The 9148-nt window shown below is 42.7% G+C and overlaps 1 pseudogene; it reads right to left on the bottom strand.

The window, feature by feature from the left end:
- Window positions 1-544: 544 nt before the first annotated feature.
- On the bottom strand, window positions 545-8226 carry LOC149187995 (N(6)-adenosine-methyltransferase MT-A70-like; annotated as a pseudogene).
- Between the last annotated feature and the right edge of the window lie 922 nt (window positions 8227-9148).

Below are 9148 nucleotides of genomic sequence, written 5' to 3'. Positions count from 1 at the left end.
CTGTACCTGTGGCTCATAGCCCTGATTTCCAATCTCAGTCAAGAAAGAGCCCTCCATGAATCCGTGAGTATAAGAGCAGGCCTGCGTCGGAGGCCATGTGCTATCGGAGATGCTTTCCGAAGCTCCACTATCACCTTCTCCACTTCTGCGTTGAGGAACGTCATACGCCTAGCTAACTCTGGCGGGAAGATAGCATTTGAAATCAGCATGCAGTTGGCATTGAATGTGTATACTGCATTTCTGTCTTATCGATCACATCTGGGAGCCAGAGCGGAGCTGTGGAGCGAGGCATCGGAAATGTTGTGGAGTAGAGATGCCGGAAAATCAAGAGGCTCCCGATGTGGTTTCTAAAATGTTGTGGGGTAGAGATGCCGGAAAATCAAGAGGCTGCCGATGTGGTTTCTAAAATACCGATGCTATGTATGCATGGAAATGTATAATTATATATCCTATGATATGCCATGGTGCTATGCACTACCATGGTGCTATGCACTACCGTCTGTAGGTATTGTAAGGGAGAGTTTCCGGAGTTGCGGCAGTCACTCTAAGGGTGTATTAATGGATTTATAGAGTTGTAAATAGTTATCGTTTCAGCGTCTTTAGCTACAAACTTCTCCTCTGATGCAAAATTTTCTGATGCTGTCATAGGCATGTGTTTAGGTGTAACCTTGGCTTCCATTCCGCTAAAACGGCTGTTTGCTTGTGCATTTCCCTCTCCATCAGAAACAGGAGCAGATCATGTAGGAGAAGGAGGCTGCACCTCCACATCTGGATAGGCAGCTTTGAACTTTGCTCTCAATTCTTCATCAACTAATCTCACACCATTTAATTGGTTACCAAGTGATATCCACCCTGCATGAGTGTTATGCGTCCGTGCAAACAGTTCAAGTTTTCGGGTACGTGGACTTATCCTTTCTAGCATCGCATACATTTCATCTGGTTTTCGGCTTGTCGCTCGAACTTCAGAAACAAGGACATCTGTGTCAATGTTACGGTTCACTTCTGGATCACCCTTAATACCAACAAGACAATGTTCTTTACTTTGATTCAACCAGTGGCCTGTTCTCCCTGTTCTAATAATTCGCTGAAGCTGATTAATCTTCACCCAGACAAGCTCTTCAATGCGACGATAACCCCATAGTTCCAGACATTCTCGTCCAAGTTCCATTGCACGTCCAGTAACCCAAAGGAAAATGAGACCATCAGTCTGCAGAGTTGGCACATTCAAATTCCTCATCTCATCATCAGCCATTGTTCCATATGGCAATTCCATGTGAATATCCCAGGGTGGGTCTGCCATAACAACACCAAACTGACCCAAAATATCCATTCTGAAATTGCGTATATCACAATTGATCCATTGTGGCTCCCCAAGCTCAATTTCTGAGCCATATTCTGCACGTAAAGGTATTGGTGGTGGAAGGCCAACCATCCCTGGCATAGGTAGATCGGGAGTTGGATCCAGCTCATAGTGCACATATTTGCATGTCTTCAAATACCGACAAGTGTCCAGATAAGTACAATCACCCAGGCTAATATCAGTATGAGAAGCAATTATTCGCCTGAAGTGAACCTTCTCACATGCAATATAGGAGCATCTTTGACGTCGGCAATCTTCTTTTGTTAAAGCTTTACAATACTCTTTCAACTGGGTACCTCCTTTTGTTTTAAACTTTGCAGCAAGAGCAGTTTCTCTTGCAGTAGGACGATGAATTAGATCATAAAGTTCTTCACTTGTCTTGGATTTCTGCAACTCGCTAAATGATTTTTTCTTAAGCAATGCTTCAATATCTTTGATGTCATCTTCCTCTGTGCTTGGTTTGGAAGATACAGGAGGTGGAACTAGACCAGGAGATGGTCCTATTGGTGGCCTTTGCATAGCAGGGTGACCATTAAATCCCATTCCCTGTCCAGGAACCCCACCAGGTCCAGGCATTCCCATAAAACCCATGGGTCTATGGACAGCTCTGGGGCCCATCATTTGTGGAGGTTTGCTTCCTGGAATCATTGGAGGTCTTGCCAATGGCATGCGATGAACACCTTGCGGATGAGGTCCACTGGATCCAGCACACATATCTGGCCGCGGAATGCCGGAGTTCATACCAGCTGGGGCTCTACCTAAATCCATTCCACCAGCAGTTCCCATTACTGGAACAGCACCCATTCCATTTAAATTCTGTATTTTTAGTATTTAGTTTCTGTGCTCTTTCAGGAAGCACCTTTGCCAGTCGGGTTCGGTCAATATTCAGTACCATTATCCTATTTTTACCTCTCACTGCATATTCTTCCAAGTCTACACCTGCATTCTCATCTGCAAATGCTTTCAACGCCATTTCTACAGCTGCAATAGCTCCGACTTCTCCCCCAAGTTCAACGAGAGTGTTCTTATGTGCAGGTGTGCAGTAACCATTTTCCAATTTCCTAAGAATCGCAGCAGAATCAATGGGCGGAAAACATGTGCGATCCGCACAGCGATCGAGCAAAACATCAGCAACCATAACTTTGACAGTACTAAGAGCGTTGAGATTGTTGGAACTACTACACACCTACATGTAGACTCTTAGTTAGAGCATGTGACTGCATGCAAGATTCCTTTTGCATGTTGGAACTACTACACATCTACATGCGGACTTTTAGTTAGAGCATGAGATTGCATGCAAAATTCCTTTTGCATGATTTACTCCTTGATTTGCTCCTTCTTTAACTCCGCAACTGACTAGTTATCTCCGGAACTGGTTGTAGGTGTTGAGTCTTCTCATTGATCACCACTATAGTCATTACCTTGGGATCTTCACCCAGTAATGCTATATCATGAGCATTGTAACATAATTTTCAATTGAATCATTATTTTCTTCTTTCGATTTTCTTTTAGTGCTTTTGCTCTGCAAAGCTGTGTGTTCAACCTTTACTAGCTAGATTCATCTGTGCAGGTTTTCTAACACATTTACATGGTATCAGAGCCCACAGGTTGCTAGATAAAAGGCGCATCAGTACTTTATTTTGCAAGTATTACAGCTTGGAGATCGAAGATTGACAGAAAAATGGAGTTTCCCAAAGCATCGATCCTAACACCGTACAACTATCATGAATGGAAGGATCAAATGGCTCGATACCTTCGTCATAAAGGGTTGTACATGATTACCATGGCTACAGAAGTGGAACCCACTTCAGCCATAGAGAAATCCAAGTACCTCAACCGTATGGATGAGGCCCACGGATCCATATGCATGTGCATCTCTCCAGAGTTGCAGTTTCATCTATCTGCCTGCAATACTCCCAATGAGATTTGGAAAAAGGTTGAAGAGCTCTACGGGAAACAGGATGAGATGAAAGGACATCTGCTCGAAGTGGAGCTGCTATCATTGGATCCACGGAACTATGACAGAATTCAAGATTTCTTCACCAAATATAATGATTTATTGCTGCAACTCAAGGGTTGTGGAATTGACAAATCCAAGGAGGAGAGTCGCCAAGTTCTCTCTATTATGTCAAAGCTCGGACCGGAATACTCCGTCTTTGTGTCTACATTTCATTCAGTAAGGCTCGCAACAGGTAAATCCTACACTATGCCTTCTCTCAAAGAATTTATGGAGTCTCTTATTTTTGAGCAAGATAAACTCATTGGCATGGGGAAAATCAAACCTCCAAAAGCACATGCACTTGCTGTGCATGATGGCAGCCACAATAAAAATCACAGATCTGATTCAAATCAGAAAAATCAGCAGCAGAAAGACAAAGGAAAAGCACATTCCCATCCAAAGAAGGAAGGGTACACCAAGCCCTTCAATGACTCCTCTGGCTCGAGAAATGAGAAAGGGAAGAAAGGAAACAGATGCACCTACTGTCAAAGAGGATTCCATCCAGAATCCTCTTGCATGAAGAAACAAATTGACCAAATGGCAGAAATCCTTCAGAAGCATAACCTTGGGGACCACATCCCTCAGGGCGCCAAGAAGAAAACTGAGGATCCGCCACACGGAAAAGGTAACAATTTTCATGCTTTAGTTGCAATTAATTCTTCTCCTGATGCATGGATTATAGATTCTGGTGCATCACATCATATGGCTGCTGCAAAGGAAGTATATTCCTCTTTGGATGCATGCAAAGGACCTCCCATCCTCATGGGAGATGACTCACCTATTGAGGTCACCGGAAAAGGTAGAGTGGAACTTTTACACGGAAGCTTTGAAGATGTGCTTCATGTTCCAAAACTTTCGGTAAACCTGCTTTCAGTTTATCAGATCACTCATTCCGGCACCGGAAAGAGAGTGGAATTCACTCCAGATGCAGTGAACATATATGATCTACATAGCAATGCCAAAATTGCAACTGGTGAGGTAAACAATGGATCCAGACTGTATACATTTTCTGAATTTATTGAATCTGAATCCTCCTTATTGCTTACACATGCTGATGATAGTAGTAGGCTTTGGCACGAGAGGTTTGGTCACTTAAATTACAAGTATATGCAGCAGCTAAGCAAGAATGAGATGGTGGAAGGCTTGCCAAATATCAGTTTCTCCAAAGGAGTTTGTGAAGGGTGTGTTCTTGGCAAACATCCCAGAGAAAAGTTTGATACCGGCAAGACTCACAGAGCATCATCTCCTCTAGATCTGATCCATAGTGATCTCATGGGGCCTTTTCCTCATCCTTCCATCAACAAAGCAAGGTATGTGCTTACATTTATTGATGACTTCTCACGGTATACTTGGGTGTATCTTCTCAGGAACAAATCTGAAGTTTTTGAGCACTTTGAAGATTTCAAAGCACTAGTTGAGACACAGTCAGAGAGAAAGATCAAAGCCCTCCGTACAGACAATGGGGGGGAATATGTTAACAAAGCACTTCAGAATCTTTGCCTTCAGTCCGGCATACAGTTGCAGTATACAGTTCCATACACTCCGCAGCAGAACGGAGTTGCTGAGAGAAAGAATCGATCTCTCAAAGAGATGGCTTCCTGCATGTTGCATGCCAAGTCACTACCTCATAAGCTTTGGGCCGAAGCACTTAATTGTGCTAACTACATCCAGAACAAATCTCCTCATAGGTCTGTCAAGGACCAGACCCCCTTTGAGGCTTGGAGCGGCACTAAACCAGAGGTCACTCACCTCCGTGTTTTCGGCTCTCGAGCATGGGCTCGGATCCCCTCTGAAAAGAGGAAAGCTCTTGATCCACAGAGCATTGAGTGCATCTTTGTTGGATACCCTGATGGTGTGAAGGGATATCGACTATTGATACCCTCTACGGACAAGCTCATCATTGAGCGAAGTGTCAGATTTGAGGAAAGTCTCTCGCATGCACCTCAAGCGCCGCATGCAGACACTTTTTATCTACCTCATGTCCGAGATGATGACTCAGTGCATTCAGATGCAGATACAGATCATGCAGATGCCGAGGAAGAGCATGCAGATGCAAAGACAGAGTCTTCAGATACAAATCTAGTGCATGCAAATGATGATCCACATCCAAGCCCAGATCGGGCTTCCAGTAGTGAATCATATTCCCCTGTTATAAATCAGAGAACAAGGAGCTTACGTGAGATATATGCACAAGACCAACCAGCTGCTAGAAATGGTCTTGTGGGGGATAATTCTGATATGCAGAGGACTAGCTCAGAGGTCATTGAGCCTCCTCTTGTCCTCACTGCCACTGAACCATCGCCCTCCTGGCATTGTCATTTGGTTCAGTCTTCTGATCCACAGTCTTATGCTGAGGCTGCTGGGCATCCATCTTGGGAGTCCGCCATGGAGGAGGAGTATAACTCCCTCCTTGAGAACCAGACTTGGGATCTGGTCCCCCTTCCTTCAGGAAGGAAACTTGTCCGATGCAAATGGGTCTACAGGACCAAGAGTGCTGTAGATGGGCAAATCACCAGACGGAAAGCAAGGCTAGTAGCCAAAGGCTTCCAACAAGTGCATGGCATTGATTATGACGAGACCTTTGCTCCAGTAGCAAAGATGGATTCCATACGCCTTACACTTGCCATTGCGGCTGCCCAGCGGTGGGAAGTACATCAGATGGATGTGAAGAATGCCTTTCTTCACGGAGACCTATCTGAGGAGATCTACATGGAGCAGCCACATGGTTTCATTCAGGATTCATCTTTGGTCTGCAGACTGAAGAAATCTCTCTACGGCCTTAAGCAAGCCCCGAGAGCTTGGTACGCGAAGATGGATTCTTTTCTCTTATCACAAAACTTTGAAGATGTAAGTCTGATCCGAATGTTTACATGCTTAGGACACATGATTCTCTTCTTATCTTAGTTTTGTATGTAGATGATCTCCTAATCACTGGCAGCTCAGCTTCAGCCATTGCTACAGTCAAGAGGGCCTTGCATGATAGGTTCTTGATGACGGACATGGGTCCATTACACTTCTTTCTTGGTCTTGAGATCAGCCAGAATGCCACAGGTATCAAAGTCTCTCAGGCTAAGTATGCACGGGATCTCCTCGAGAGATTTCGCATGACTGACTGCAAGCCAGCACCGACTCCTTTTCTGTCTGGGGTCCGCCTTGAGGATGGAGGTGACACTCCATTAGTTGACAGCACTCTCTACCGACAGCTAGTGGGGAGCTTATTGTACCTCACCCACTCCAGACCAGATCTCTCATATGCAGTAGGGGCAGTTTCCAGATACATGCAGGAGCCGCATGAGCTACACTGGAATGCTGCCAAGCGCATCCTCCGATATGTGCAGGGCACCATCACCTTTGGGATTCACTATGCAGCAGGCACTGCATTGAATCTCCTTGGCTTCACAGATTCTGATTGGGCGGGAGACAGCATTGATCGCAAGTCCACCTCCGGATATTCACTCAGTCTAGGATCTGGCCCTATCTGTTGGTCGAGCAAGAAGCAGGCTGCTATTGCTCTCTCTTCAGCTGAGGCTGAGTACCGAGGAGTAGTCAACATCACCATTCAGGCTCTGTGGCTACAACACTTCCTCACTGAGTTGGGCGTCCAGTTCCACCAGCCCATTGTCATCTGGTGTGACAATCAGAGCACTCTCAAATTTTGCAGGGATCCAGTACAGCGGCAGCGGACGAAGCACATAGAGATCCATATGCACTACATCAGAGACTTAGTACATGATCGGGTCATTGATCTGCAGTTCTGTCCTTCAGCAGAACAGACTGCAGACATCTTCACCAAGACATTCACTGAGCAGAAGTTCCGCTCTTTGCGTGATCGTCTTGGAGTGAAGGACACGGTTGCTTAGCAACAATATTTTTCTTCCTCTTTTCTTTTGATTACATTGTATTTTGAGGGGGGGTTTTTCCCATGAGGTTTTCCCTCTTTCCTCAATTTTAGTACAAGTTGCATTGTATTTTGGGTGACCTTTTGCCTTAGTTGCCAGGGCCCATTTTCTATTTTTCCCCATAGTGGTGTTCAGGGGGGGTGTTGGAACTACTACACACCTACATGTAGACTCTTAGTTAGAGCATGTGACTGCATGCAAGATTCCTTTTGCATGTTGGAACTACTACACATCTACATGCGGACTTTTAGTTAGAGCATGAGATTGCATGCAAAATTCCTTTTGCATGATTTACTCCTTGATTTACTCCTTGATTTGCTCCTTCTTTAACTCCGCAACTGACTAGTTATCTCCGGAACTGGTTGTAGGTGTTGAGTCTTCTCATTGATCACCACTATAGTCATTACCTTGGGATCTTCACCCAGTAATGCTATATCATGAGCATTGTAACATAATTTTCAATTGAATCATTATTTTCTTCTTTCGATTTTCTTTTAGTGCTTTTGCTCTGCAAAGCTGTGTGTTCAACCTTTACTAGCTAGATTCATCTGTGCAGGTTTTCTAACACATTTACAGAGATGAGATCCAGTGGCATCATACTCGTGTTTGTCATCCAACCGAAGCAGACGAGACCTAATATCTGCTTCTTCTCTACCATTTACATAGTCCATTCTTGAAACATCATTTCTGTCTTCGGAATTCAAGACGCCACCTGTTGCACCCACACCACTGCCTGAACCACCACCATGATGGCGCTTATGTGGCCTTACCGTTCTATTCGGATCTGCTTCATTGAATGCAGAAACTACGCTCATAGAAAGGTCCAGAGAGCTCCCAAAGTTAGGTACAACCTTGTCAAGCGAGTATATAAGCTCATCCTGGACAATACGCGTAGCCTTAATGCGATCCACCAACTTCTGCCTTTTCTCCTTGAAGTAGACCAATTCGTCTTCTCCCTCAGTGTGCATATCTACTGTCCTTTGAATTAGCGACGGGAAAGAAAGGTATCAAATCAGTATAGATCTATTTTAAATACTTATCATGTTATATGAGCAGAGATATTATCATGTTATATGAGCTTAGATATCTATTTTAAATAGGCATTTAACGTGATGAACCTACATATTTTTTAAGAATCGATATTATTTAATTTTTTTTTATAAATTTGATAGACTAACTATTTATTTTAAATACGAATTTAATATGATGAAACCACATATTTTTATGAACCCGCACTATTTAATTTATTTATTTTTTGAATGGATATGAGTAAAATTTTAACTTTGATAATAGACTGACATAGTTACACATCATATGGAAGTGTAAAATAAATTTATCAATTCAAACAAAACATCATATCCTAAAACTGCTGGCCAAAACTCAAAGCATCCTAAAAACCAAAAAAACATGTTGAACTCCCAAACCCTAAAAAACATATTAAACTTCTCAAACATGTCAACTATATCTATATATATATATATATATATATATAACATTGTAATTCTTTTAAAAACCTAAAAAAACATGTTAAACTTCCCAACCCCAGAAAGCATATTAAACATCTCAAACATCTCAGCGAAATATATATATGATATACAACATTGTAATTCTTTTCAAAAAAAAAAAAAAAAAAATAGAATTTTTATACCTTAAATTTTAATAATATTAACTTTCCGTAAATCACCAACTCTTCATATTTATTAACAATAAATCTAAAACAAATAAGTTTTTAAAATATCCATTACAAAATTTATATAAACTTGACAATATTTAAATAGATTTCCACTCGGCAGTGTGTATAGCTTAATTGAACTGTTAGATGTGAGGGTGGGATCGTGCGATCCCATTTCACAGTTTAATCTTAAACACTTTGAAATGAATGTAAATTCT

The sequence above is a fragment of the Pinus tabuliformis genome, chromosome 3_1 (genome assembly GCF_031772625.1).
Source record: "Pinus tabuliformis cultivar Carrire ecotype Pingquan chromosome 3_1, CPIR1, whole genome shotgun sequence".
Lineage (NCBI taxonomy): Eukaryota > Viridiplantae > Streptophyta > Pinopsida > Pinales > Pinaceae > Pinus > Pinus tabuliformis.
The sequence above is the reverse complement of the archived record's forward strand: the minus strand, read 5'-3'. Positions and strand labels throughout refer to the sequence as shown.